We start from the raw sequence: 14,297 nt of genomic DNA, 5'->3' as shown, positions 1-14,297 counted from the left end.
GGGTTAATTAAAAAAAAGGTGTTAGCAAATATAATGCGAAATTCTGAAAATTACGAAAAATTTGAAAACTATCTGAATTAGATTTGACCCGCAGCAATTAGACATTTAATACGATTCCCTGAATTTCAATTGCCTTTTAAGGCCCATTAACCGTAAGCCACCAATTTAATAAATTTTCTCATATCAAAATCATGTAACGGGTTTTGATTAATATGTGAATAAGGATTCTAATCATAGCGTTTACAAAGACTGATGGTAATTTTCGTAAGAAAACTTACAAGTGGCGTATATATGTATGTATAGTCTAGTGTATGTATGTATGTATGTATGTATGTATGTATGTATGTATGTATAATGTACTTGGTTAGAAAATCATTTTGTCAGTAAGTCAATTAATTTTCTACATAGCTGAATAGTTTTACTAACATGAACAAACAACAGTACCAATATATATATATATATATATATATATATATATATGTATATGTATGTATGTAATTTCAATTTGTCGTTACATAAGCAGTAATTTGTTGCTACACAGTCATAAGCATGTTTCGGTCTTCTAGTATTTAATAACTAGAGACATCTTCAGGCAACAACGCTTATATTCAAAAGCATAAGTGTAGTAACTAATTACTGATTATGTAAAGACAAATTGAAAGTGTAACTTGTTCTACTTCCGTATTGAGCACTTTTATATTAATCTCGTTATATTTAACCGGTACCTTACCTTTGATAAATAGCAACTTCAAATTATATATATATATATATATATATATATATATATATATATATATATATATATATATATACCTTTATGTAAAAGAAACTTAGTCTCTGTGTGAAAGAAAAAGACTTCCCTATGGATTCGGAAACGGTTGAGCCATGTTTTTTTAATATATGTGTGCGTGTGTGTCTGTGTGTTTGTGTGTGTGCGTGTGTAGATATTATTGATGTATTAATGTATGCATGTGTATTATCTTTATGTATACTAGCGAGACCTGTTGAAATTCCACAGCGGCATCTTTCATATGTAATATATTGCTGCTGAGCATTCTGTGGACGTTCACCATGAATGAAGACCCCACGATATTATTATAACCCTTTTGTTAAAGCTGTAAACGTAAATAATCTGTTTAATGTAGTGTCAGAATATACCTAGTTATTACGGTTTATTACTAATATCCTTATAGGAGTTTGTGAAATATTTCCATTGTATTGACTTCCGGAGCGAACAGAAACCTCTTGATATCATTTTTAGACAAAACAGATACTATCCTTGGATCCTAGCCAGAAGACCAAGAAAGTATATTTTAGTTTCACGTACGGCCGGAAAGCGACATTATTTTAATTTCTTTGTTTTTACATTTGCAATCTCCTGTGAATGAGAGATCCTATTATTATTAAAATGAACGATAGGCGGTGATAACATACTACGAACATTAAATTAGCGTATCTATATACTAATTTAATATTCACCTTTTTAATAAATAAGATCTTCCGATCGAATTATTTATTATCTAGAAACCGTGACACACGTACATGCGTACGTTAAAAGTACTACGGTATCAGTATACAGAATCATGTAGTGTTTTTTTTTAATCTTTTCAAGCTAAGGAATTTGTTTAAAATTACTTGTGAATCAAACATATTAGTTTTGCTTTACTGTAAAAAAAAAAAGTGCGATAAACACACGCACGTTGAAGCATATGAATTGATAATGAAATGAGAAATTCTCTTTGTGGGTCCGACGGGCGTGTAGGAATACGGGATGAGACAGTTAAAAAAGAACGAAAAAAAAACATTGCTCGCACTTGAAACTGCTCTTCATGTAACGTTCGCATCTATACAGTTTTTTTTAATTTTTTTTTTTTTTAAGGTAGAAGGATGTCGGAAATATTAAAATTAACACAAACAGCTATACTTTACAGGCCTTCCATTTTTCTTTTCTTTTTTTTTTTTTGCATAGTTCTTTAATTTTTTTAAAACGTTAATTCTCCATTTTTTTTTCAGGCATATACACACACGCGCATATATATACGTGTACGTGTATGTGTGTGTGTGTGTGTGTGTGTGTGTGTGTGTGTGTGTGTGTGTGTCCATCACTCGATACATTATATTGTATATTTTACTTCTCATTTTCGTCCTTGCTCACATTCACCCCATCAAAACCTGAAGATGGTTCGCAGTCGAATCGAAAGCGCTTGTGATAACTATGGAACTTTCATCAATATTTTCGATTTTCATATAAAAAATATTATACGGGAAATAAAAATAATCATAAAGCAAAGTATCTAAATGGTATTTAATATTGTCTGCTTGAATATATGTGTGTGTGTGTGTGTGTGTGTGTGTGTGTGTGTGTGTGTGTGTGTGTGTGTGTGTGTGTGATGATTGCATTGTTGTTGTTTGCAAGACGTAAATCCAAAGAAACTCCGGTGTTTATCGAAAAGTGGTCAAATACAAGCAGAGTGTTATCATAGTATAATTGTTTATTTAATTATACAAACATTATTGACTACATATATGCATACATGTTCCATAGATTTACGATATTATAAGATGATCTGACCGCTGACTTTTTATGATACAATAGATGATTTGTTTTTCGAATTCATTACATGCGTCCGCTATTATGAGATTGTTGTCTGGTTATTTGCTATCTCGTATCCACTCATTAATTAAAATGGCTTCATTATGGAGTTAGAAAAAGGAATATGTTTCACTAGCGTACTTTTCCCTGACAAAATAGAAAGTATACATATTTATATATAAGGGTACATTTGTATATGACGCAATGTAAATACCTTTATATGTTTGTGTATGCATGCGTATGTGTGTGTGTGTTTGTATTTCTTCCGCTCTAATAACCATGCAATATTCTTAAAAAAAAAAAAATCGGATTATCTCATTTATCAGTATCATAAACTATATGACCAGTCATTAATATTTATCCTACTCCTAGTAAAGCTTCCACTATCTTAGTTGATAGAGCATCGGGCGCCAGTTATTGTCACTGGAGTTCGAATCTCGCTAAGTCTAACCATAGTTATGTCGTAAACCACAAAACAGCTAGGTTTGAATTATATATATATATATATATATATATATATATATATATATATACATATATATATATATATATATATATATATATATATATATATACTAGCAGTTCAGCCCGTCTTTGCTCGGGCTCTATGTATTATTCATAACTTGCCTTACGTGTGAATACACTTTATCAAATGTTTAGGCAAAATTTGTCTGAATAATTTAGTAGGGACCGCAAAGGTAGATTTTTTTTAACTTTGACCCCAATTTTGACCCCTTAACATTTATCATTTTGGTCTCAAATCAAAATACAAAGTTTTACCCATGTCCAAGTTACCTACATCTAAAATTACCAGTCTTTAGACCAACATTGGCGAAGTAATTTTGTAGAATCTGCAAAGGTCAACTCTTTCAACTTCGACCTTTTGGGAGCCAAATTTTCGCCCCAAAACTGATTTAAATTCTTGCCGCATGTCTGAATATCCGTTCTGTATAAATTACAAATGTTTAGACCCAAAAGTGGCTGAGTAGTTTGCTAGACACCGCAAAGGTCAAATCTTTTGAACTTTGCCCCCATTGACAGTTCAAATTTTCGATCCAAACCGATTAAAAAGCTTGCTCTATCTCTGAATGCTTTGACCAGAAATTGGCTGAGTAATTCGATAGAGGCCGCAGAGGTCCAAATTTTTTTTTTTTTTACTTTGACCGCAATTTTGACACCTTATCATTTATTTTTTGGAACTCAAATCAAATTAAAAAGTTTGATCCATGTCCAAGTCACATACATTTAAAATTTCAAGTGTTTAGACACAAAATTAGTGGAGGTGTTTGGTAGAGTTTTCAACGGTCAAATCGTTGAACTTTGACCCCTTGGTGGCCTAATTTCTGACCGAAAACCGTTTATATATCATGATCTCTTTTTACTTTCGCCCGTTTTTATTACGTATTGTATTTTATTTAATATATTTTTTATTGTTTATTTTTATATATGTCCATGAAATAATAATTCTACTACTAATAATAATTCTAGTACTACTAATACTACTACTACTACTAATAATAATAATAATAATAATAATAATAGTAGTAGTAGTAGCAAACATTCTAGGCCAAATGCTTTGCATATAATTGATTTCTTTATAAAGCACACTAGCTTTGGTATAAAAGCCTGCTCTTGAGTGAAAAAATACAGTGTGAAACATCACAACACTGTGAAGTTCACGAACATCGTCATCATCGTCATAATAATAATAATAATAATAATAATAATAATAATAATAATAATAATAATAAATAATAACAATAATAATAATAATAATAATAATAATAATAATAATAATAATAACAATAATGATGATTCGTAGAAATTCCATTGTCCTTCATCTTTTGTATGTTGATGCCACGCTTAGAAATATTTTTGCATTTTATGGACGTCTGACGTGACTATCATAACATTATTGTAACAACTTTGTTCGACCTGAAGCATACTAATCTAAGTACACTGGTTTATGTAGTTTCACAATATATTTAGTTATGAGATGGGGGTCTTATCTCCGGAACCTTTGTAGAAGTTTGTGACCTATTTTCATTCTATGGACGCCCAGCATGAATGCATACTCCACGATATCATTATGCCACTTTTGGACAGAACAGATATTATTCTAAGATGACATCAGTTAAAAAATGTTTTTTTTATTGAATCTTAGGCGATTAGACGAACCCATCTTTAAAAAAAAGGTTAAGAATTATAACATAAGTGCAACGCATCATTATTATGTCAATAGTAATAGCAACAATTATAAAAACGAACGTCACGTGAGTTTTATACTTTTATGTGATTTTCCAATCAGGAATTATGTGATTTCAGCAAGGTTGACTAATGGTTTACTCGGGCTGAATCATCACAAAAAAATATACAATGCCGTCAAAAAGAAAGTCCGCACTTGTCATTTTTTCAAAAACCGCAGTTTAAAGCTATATTGACTGTATCTATGTAAACAACCTATACATCATTTGATTCGCCTTTTATTCTTCTATAATTTTACTTGTTCATATTTGACTTTTAATTTAAGTATCCTAGTGTTCACAACATCAATTTAAAAAATTAGCTCCAAATCGAAAGGACAAAAAGAAACTCCGCACTAACAAATGAGTTTAAAACCAGCAACAACATATCTCTAATCGTAAGTGTTGTTGTTCTAGGTTATACAATGTAACATTTAGTCTATATGCCTAGACATTCTCTTAATCGTCAGGAGCTCATTAATCTCCACCTTTCTGGTTTATCACACCGAGAAATCGGCCGCAGATTGAAATGTGATGAGAAAACGGTACGAATAACTGTGCGAAAACACCCAAACCCCGGCAGTGTTCGTGATGCCTCTAAATCTGGTCGTCCTAGAGTTGCTTCTTATAGGGAAGACAATGCTATCATGATCCGCAGCCTCAGAAACAGATTTGAAATGGGTGTCCAAATCCAACAACAGTGCAATCTTGTTAAAAAGTGCTCTCTTTCTACAGTTAAGAACAGATTGAAGAATTTAATTTGCGAGGCTATGTTGCAAGATGCAAGCCAATGATTTCTGTAAAAAACAGAAAGCCAGAAAGCACCGTCTGGACTTCGTCAGATGCAATGAACATCATAACTCTTCATATTGGTCGCAAATTCAATAGGCTAGGCAGTGATGGCAGTACGTCCGTCGAAGGAAGGGCAAAGATTTTAATCCTAGGTGCTCCGTTTCAACGCTGCAAATGGTGGAGGTTACGTTTTGGTGAGAGGCGTTATTAGTACCAATAGTCCCAGACCTATAGTTCGTATGTATAGTCGAATTAATTCGATCAAGAACATTAATATGTTGACAGCATTTTCTACCCTATTTTTAGCCTGAATTTGGATGTGTTTTTATGCGCGTATCTACGAGTGTGTATATGTGTTCGTTTACGTATGTTTTTGGATTTTAGTGGAAATATCACAGGAGGAAATGTAGTTCAATAAAATTGTTTCAATGTTTATTATTAAGTTTAACTTGAACTATGTTCAGGTCGGACAACGGTTTTCTTGCTGTCTGACTGAGGTATGGTTTCAGTTTGAGAAGGTCATCTCTCGAAATTGACTGTATCTATTTAAACAACCTATACATCATTTGATTCGCCTTTTATTCCTCTATAATTTTACTTGTTCATATTTGACTTTTAATCGAAGTATCCTAGTGTTCACATCAATTTAAAAAATTAGCTCCAAATCGAAAGGACAAAAAGAAACTCCGCAGTAACAAATGAGTTTAAAACCAGCAACAAAATATTTCTAATCGTAATTGTTATTGTATATCGTATATACAATGTAACATTTAGTCTATATGCCTCTGAATATATGCGTTCTCTATATCTCTATATCTCTATATGCGTTCTGGAGAAAAGGAAGGTGGAAGGTGTATATCCGTAAAGATACACTCAGTAGACATAGTTGTTTTGAGAAACGCATTGTCCCTTTTTTACGAGTGCGTAAATAAATCAGCATAAATATGCTTGTGTGTGTATTAGCGTTCCTGTTTTGTTAGTGAGAGAGTACTCATACCTATAAACATGTGCTTTTGTGTGTTCGTTGAGTGGCGTGTATAGGCGCCCATCATTGAACAGCGATAAAAATAAGATCGTTGGATACTTATGACCTAAAATTAATGGATACGCTACAAATAATTGGAGAATCGATTGCGAATTAACAATTCTATGGATGGGACTTTTCGGGTGTTGTCATCCTGCATTTATTGACAAAGACTTAAGGGTGACAGTCGATTGACGAACATATTTCAAAAACCACCTTTCATCCACATAAATGATAATCTAAAGACGTGTATATATTTGGAACCACGCCCACCATTCCTATCGACTGCTTACGCAATAGGCTGAGTGAGGATTTTAGTGTAGACGGTTCCCGATACATGAACCCATTGCTCACAATATATATATATATATATATATATATATATATATATATATATATATATAATAAAATACGCATCAAGTGCGCTTGGAAGCCAAATATAAGGTAATATTATGAAAATAAATAAATATTTTACTTGTTTTAAATTTATCACAAATATATTTCAGAGGTATCTTCCATCTTCAGTGTTTTGTTTGTTTTTTTTCTTTTCTTCTTCCTTGCCATGTTGTAAATTTGGAGAAAGAAGTCTGTTTGTAAAGAGCCGCGCGTTGTTTCTAGCGGTTGTATCTCGAAATGTTTGAATTGAAATATATTTGTGATAAATTTCAAACAAGTAAAATATTTGTTTATTTTCCTAATATTACGTTGTGATTTGGTTTCAAGCGCACTTGATGCGTATTTTATTTTATTCAAATTAAAACTACGTTCCTATATCAACTCTATTCTTTGAGATATATATATATATATATATATATATATATATATATATATATATATATATATATATATATATATATATATATATATATACAAGAACTGGGTATGCATTCACTAGTATCTCTATATCTCAACTTAGCTCTCAGCTAAAACTAACGCTGTTGTTTGTGCCCTTTGTTCGTGATCGTTTTCTCCCCCATAGCAACCAGCGTCTTCCTATTATATTTACTTTCCACCGGAAATCCGAAACGTCCAGTTTTTCTAAACTTTGATCCACTAGAGATTTTCCTTATCTTTCTCAGCCTTCTCGATACTCTACCTTGACTAAGTGTTTATAGTGCCATCTTGTCTGTGAAGTTCAATGTACCAGTCTGTTTTACTACAATCTTTTGTCCTTCATGTTCTAGATAATCTCCTTCGAAGATCCTAACTTGTGGTGGAGCATTTTATATTATTACACGTTCTATCAAAACTCTTAGTGATAAAAATTCTATTTCAAATTGAAGCGGAACAAACGGGGGTACGGATGGTGAAAATGTTGCACACATGTGTTAAAACTACTTGTGAAGTATCGGCTGAAGTTTTTACAGGATAACCAACGCGTTGCAGATGGTTTACAAGATTCAAACGTTGGTATTACAGCTTATGTTGAAGCAAGTTACTCAGAAAGACCTTAAAAGTTAGATAAAAACAAAAAATATAATTACGTTTTTATAATATTTTTTGTCCTTACAGCGTAAATAGATGTTGTGTCGAAAAGATATCTTTACTATTAGATATAAGGAACTTTTTCTGTGTGTGTGAGTGAGAGAGAGAGAGAGAGTTTCCTATGTATTTGGAAACGACTGGGCTCATTTTTTTAAATTTCAACGAAAGTATTTGTTGTGTCTAGGAGTGTTCTTACATAGGTTTTGTATCAGAATGCGCCTAATAGGTATCAAAAATCGATAATCGAAAAAATACGATTAAATAAGGAGTTCCAATTTAGACCAAACATAGCACTTTTATACAACCTAACATCACAAATGTATTTGTGAAGTTTTATCACCGCACAGCCAGAAAGTTGCAGCCTATAAAATCAACGCTATTTTATAAGACAGGCGCGGGTTCGAAATAAATTCTTCTTTTTAAGCACAATTGAATCATGATGCTTGATTTTTGTATTTTAACTTTGATTCAAGTCATTATGTAAACATAATTTACAAAATATCGACAGTTTGTTCTTTGATAAAACAAGGGCGCGTTGAAAATGAATGTAGCTGTTTAGAGCACAATTGAACCATGATAATTGACCTTGAAGTCATTATTTACAGATAATTTTATAAAATCATCAGTAGATTCTCTACAGTGCAATGTAAGCTACAATTTATTAAGGAATACGTGGAGGCGTGTGAAGCTTCCTCCCTGGACATGGCTGGGGGTTCCAAACTAGAGCAGATAATCAATCGATTTGATTAAAAGATGTTCGATTTCATCGATTTCGAGAATAATAAACGTATGGGAGGGTGGGATATTTTTTGATCCTCATTCAATCCCGGACAACGCCAAATCTCTCTGCTAGTATTTGGATATTTTTCGTTGTTTTCAGAATTGAAATAAAATAATTTTATTCGTCTTACAATTATTATCACAAAGAAAACATTAAGAATACCGTTTCAAAGTCCTAGCAAATAGCTATTATTTGGACACGTTCAAAACGTTTAGTCTCTAGTCTTTATTTTAATCGATAACAGAAATGATATTTCCTATATGCTATCTTTAGAAATAATATTTACTATATGCTATCTTTAGAAATAATATTTACTATATGCTATCTTTAGAAATGATATTTACTATATGCTATCTTTAGAAATAATATTTACTATATGCTATCATTAGAAATAATATTTACTATATGCTATCATTAGAAATAATATTTACTATATGCTATCTTTAGAAATAATATTTACTATATGCTATCTTTAGAAATAATATTTACTATATGCTATCATTAGAAATAATATTTACTATATGCTATCTTTAGAAATAATATTTACTATATGCTATCATTAGAAATAATATTTACTATATGCTATCATTAGAAATAATATTTACTATATGCTATCTTTAGAAATAATATTTACTATATGCTATCTTTTGAAATAATATTTACTATATGCTATCTTTTGAAATAATATTTACTATATGCTATCATTAGAAATAATATTTACTATATGCTATCTTTAGAAATAATATTTACTATATGCTATCTTTAGAAATAATATTTACTATATGCTATCATTAGAAATAATATTTACTATATGCTATCTTTAGAAATAATATTTACTATATGCTATCTTTAGAAATAATATTTACTATATGCTATCTTTAGAAATAATATTTACTATATGCTATCTTTAGAAATAATATTTACTATATGCTATCTTTAGAAATAATATTTACTATATGCTATCATCAGAAATAATATTTACTATATGCTATCTTTAGAAATAATATTTACTATATGCTATCATTAGAAATAATATTTACTATATACTATCGTTAGAAATAATATTTACTATATGCTATATTTAGAAATAATATTTACTATATGCTATCGTTAGAAATAATATTTACTATATGCTATCTTTAGAAATAATATTTACTATATGCTATCTTTAGAAATAATATTTACTATATGCTATCGTTAGAAATAATATTTACTATATGCTATATTTAGAAATAATATTTACTATATGCTATCTTTAGAAATAATATTTACTATATGCTATCTTTAGAAATAATATTTACTATATGCTATCTTTAGAAATAATATTTACTATATGCTATCTTTAGAAATAATATTGACTATATGCTATCTTTAGAAATAATATTTACTATATGCTATCTTTAGAAATGATATTTACTATATGCTATCTTTAGAAATAATATTTACTATATGCTATCTTTAGAAATGATATTTACTATATGCTATCATTAGAAATAATATTTACTATATGCTATCTTTAGAAATATTTACTATATGCTATCTTTAGAAATAATATTGACTATATGCTATCTTTAGAAATAATATTTACTATATGCTATCTTTAGAAATAATATTTACTATATGCTATCTTTAGAAATAATATTAACTATATGCTATCTTTAGAAATAATATTTACTATATGCTATCTTTAGAAATAATCAACTTTGTCAACTAAGCTCCAGCACCTGTTCTATCGCCGCAATGTTGCATCTCTGTGCCTGTTTTACAAATATTTTAATAGAATGTGTTCTGATGAACTCGTTGCACTTGTGCCCCCATCGACGTACATATCCCCGACAAACCAACTTAGCAACAAAATCTCACCCCTTCACAGTTTAGGTCCCTAAATGTCAGAAAGCATTCTATTCTAATAGTTTTTTCCCTCGAACAGCTAGACTTTGAAATTCTCTGGCTGCACTGATATGCAGAAGTTTAAGTGTAAAATAAATCAAAATGTTGTTAATCTTTCCAAGACATGGTGCCAAAATAGTAGCTCCTTACGTCCAAGTGGCGATATGCCTTGTTAAGGGTGAATGTGAGTAGAAAAAAATCAATTATTCTGTTTTTTTGTTTGTTTTTACAAAGGAGTCACCACTTATCAAGGCTTGGAGGACACTCGAGGATAATGGTTAATGAGTGTTCAGTGGTCAAGGGGAACATGTAGTAATCGTTAGTAGTGGACATTTGGTGAATTGGATTACTTGAGGAGATGGCTCATCAAGAATTTGTTTACGTTGGACATAAAGACCACCATATTATAGTCAGCTGGATAGCAGGAAAGCGGAACAGAGTTCCACATGCGTGCAGTTCTAAAAAAGAAGCTTTGTTCATGGAATCTACGATTAGGTTAAGGCACAGATAAAGAGTGGGGGAAATTATTGGTAGTGGTTGCAGATAGACGAGTGTTTTTCGTGAAAGTCAGGATAAGGGGGACCATAGACTAGAATTCAGACGAGCACTTGCCATGAAAATAACGGTAAAGCAGAGACAGGCTCGCAAAGTCTCTTCTGTGAGAAAGAGGTTACAGAGACGAGAAAAGAGTATCCTCCACTAGGCTACGAAGTCTATTTTGAACTCTGTCAAGGGAGAATAAGTTGCTTCTAGCAGCTCTTGCTCAGATGTGGCAACAGTATTCCATCCTTGGACGAACTTGGCTCTTATATATGATCTGGCAAATATTTAATCACAAGATTATTTAACGAACAATTGAGACGATGTAACCGCTTTCTTCAAATGATTCTAGTATATAACTCTATTCAATATAAGAACAAATAATTATAAGTAGCATATTAGAAAATTATTAAGAAAAAACAACACAGTAACGTTAAAATAAAATAATTCTATTAGAATATATAGTAATAAACGTGACCCGTGAAAATTCCACGATGATTTCTACATAAACCTATATAATTTACTTTTAATTAGAATATTTATTTTGAAATAATAATCGTCTGTAAGGTTAAATAATATTAAGATAACAGGTATTCTATCTGCTTCTATAGCAATAAATGTCCTTGCTAAACATTATTTAAACAAATGTTTTTTTTATTATTTGTTTATTTAAAATTGTAGCAATTTTTTTGACAATAAATATTATTTATCTTCTAACTGTAAAAATATTAGTCATTATTTATTACGTCAGTTACTAAAACTTTTTTACTGTAAAAGAGTCTTAAACCTAATAGGTTCCACTTTGTCAACTAAGCTCCAACTCCTGCCCCATCGCTGCGATGTTGCATCCCTGTGCCTATTTTTCAAATATTTTAATGGAATGTGCTTCGATCAATTCGTTGCAATTGTGCCGCCTCAACGTACATATCCCTGACAAGCTCGTTTAGCAACAAAATCACACCCCTTCACTGTTGAGGTCCCTAAATGTCAGAAAGCTTTCTCTTTAATAGATTCTTTCCTCGAAAGGCTAGACTTTGGCATTTCCTTCCTACTACTTGCTACCTGCTTCTCTGGCTGTACTGATATGCAGAAGTTTAAATGTAAAGTAAACAAATATCTTTTTAATCTTTTCTGGGCATGGTTCCAAATAGAAGCCCCTTACGATGTAGCTTGCTAAGGGTGAACGTGAATACAAATAAAAATGTAATTGTAATGTTTTTAGTCGACGGGATGTCATAGTTTGATTTTGAAACAATTTATTCTGACATGAATAAAGTCAGAATTGTTTGCCTTAGTAACATCAAATTAATCATCAATAACCATCGTTGATGATGGGCTGATACCTCTCTTCTAATCTACATGAAATGCAGAGAAGATAATTAGCCTCAACTTTCTTAATAAAATAAAATAAAAATCCATGTTCAGTGAAACAACCAGTTGATGTCCAAAACAAATTGCAGAACTGTGGATGTGCATGGAATGATGTCTAGTATTTAAGTACAATTTAGGATAATAAACAACTATAGGCCTCCCAGATAAAATAATCGGCAGCAACATGTCATTTTTTTTATGCTTTTTCATCCCAAACAAGGCATTTTGCCACATGGAACTTAAAGGGCTAATATTTTGGATCGTGTCTTACAGGAGACTCTGGGAAGTTGAGCAATGACATGTCTGTTCACATCACATTTAAGTTTCTGTGGATTGCTATGCCGCTGCAGTATTTCATGCATAGTAATGACAGGGAAGCAGGAAACAGGCAGGGAATTCCAAGTCTAGCAGTCCGAGGAAAAGAAACTGTTAGAGCAGAAGGCTTTCCGGTATCTGGGGACGCCAATAATGAAACGGTTAGATTTTGTTGCTTATCAGGTTAGTCGAGATCACGTACGTCGAGGGGGTACAAGTGCTATGAGTTCATAACAAAGTGCATTCCATTCAAGTGCTTGTAAAGCAGGCACAGGAAAGCAATATATCGGCGATTGAGGTTGATTGTGTTACACATTAGATTTTTGATTCTTTGGCTCAAATCTATTTTCCCGATGGGACAGAGGTGATTGTGTTACGTATTAGATTTTTTATTTCTTGAGTCCAACCTAAGAATGAGAAACTATGTAGATGCGCTAGTCCAGATGTGGGCAACAACACTCTATGCATGAGCGAATTGTTACCGTAGAAAATATAGGATATTCTCATGTGTGAGTAATTTTCTAAATGAACAGTTCGCCCGTTCTCGACATCAGGTACAGATTAATAATATTATATTCTTACTCTTTCTACCTCTCCAAAAATAGGTCAAGTAAGGAAAGGGGGTATAGAATGGGGGGGTCGTCTGAAATCGATTGCATATTAAATCATATCGATATTTTCGTTCACCAAGTAATTTCATAGAAAGTAGAAGGAGCTCTTCTTGTAACGTATGCAAATGCATGCGAAATGACGTCGCTGGTAGAGAAAAATAAAGACTTTAATAAAAATCAAGTTCGAAATGAGATCAGGTTCGAGATCACATCAGAGGCGGGGATGATGTCCGAGAGCACTTCAAAAAGAGGATCACGAACTGCGATAACGAGAAAATGAAGAAATAAAAGTCGGTGTACAACAAAAAAGTGAGTTGAAGTTATTTTCTATTCTTGACCTCCTTTGCGACTGAGGCTACAACGTGTTGGTTCCTGGACAACGTTACATTCTCTCACATTTCGAAGTCCTCCCAATTTTAACGTAATTAAAATGAAATTTTATTTAATAAGAAATGTATTTATATGTATCTGCTTTTGCTTGAATTTCCTAAAATTTTGATAAAAAAATCATAAAATGAAAATGCCTCAATTGAATGATCCTTCAATGAAATATTCGTAGAAGTTTGCTTGATTCATGTCTAAAGAGTATGCCTCAAATTCAATGCAAATCTGAAATATTTAAATTTTCAAATAAGAAATGATGCCATAATAT

The 14,297-nt window shown here is 31.6% G+C and overlaps 1 protein-coding gene across 2 annotated transcripts in view; it reads left to right on the top strand.

Moving 5' to 3' along the window:
• The window catches only part of LOC145303584 (sorbitol dehydrogenase-like), a 95,134-nt gene that overhangs the window by 526 nt on the left and 80,311 nt on the right, over positions 1–14,297 (top strand). The gene's annotated exons all lie outside the window — the stretch shown is intronic.

Source organism: Euprymna scolopes, chromosome 19, assembly GCF_053919585.1.
Source record: "Euprymna scolopes isolate OS-2025 chromosome 19, ASM5391958v1, whole genome shotgun sequence".
Taxonomy (NCBI): Eukaryota; Metazoa; Mollusca; class Cephalopoda; order Sepiida; family Sepiolidae; genus Euprymna; species Euprymna scolopes.
This window is presented reverse-complemented; position numbering and strand designations above follow the sequence as displayed.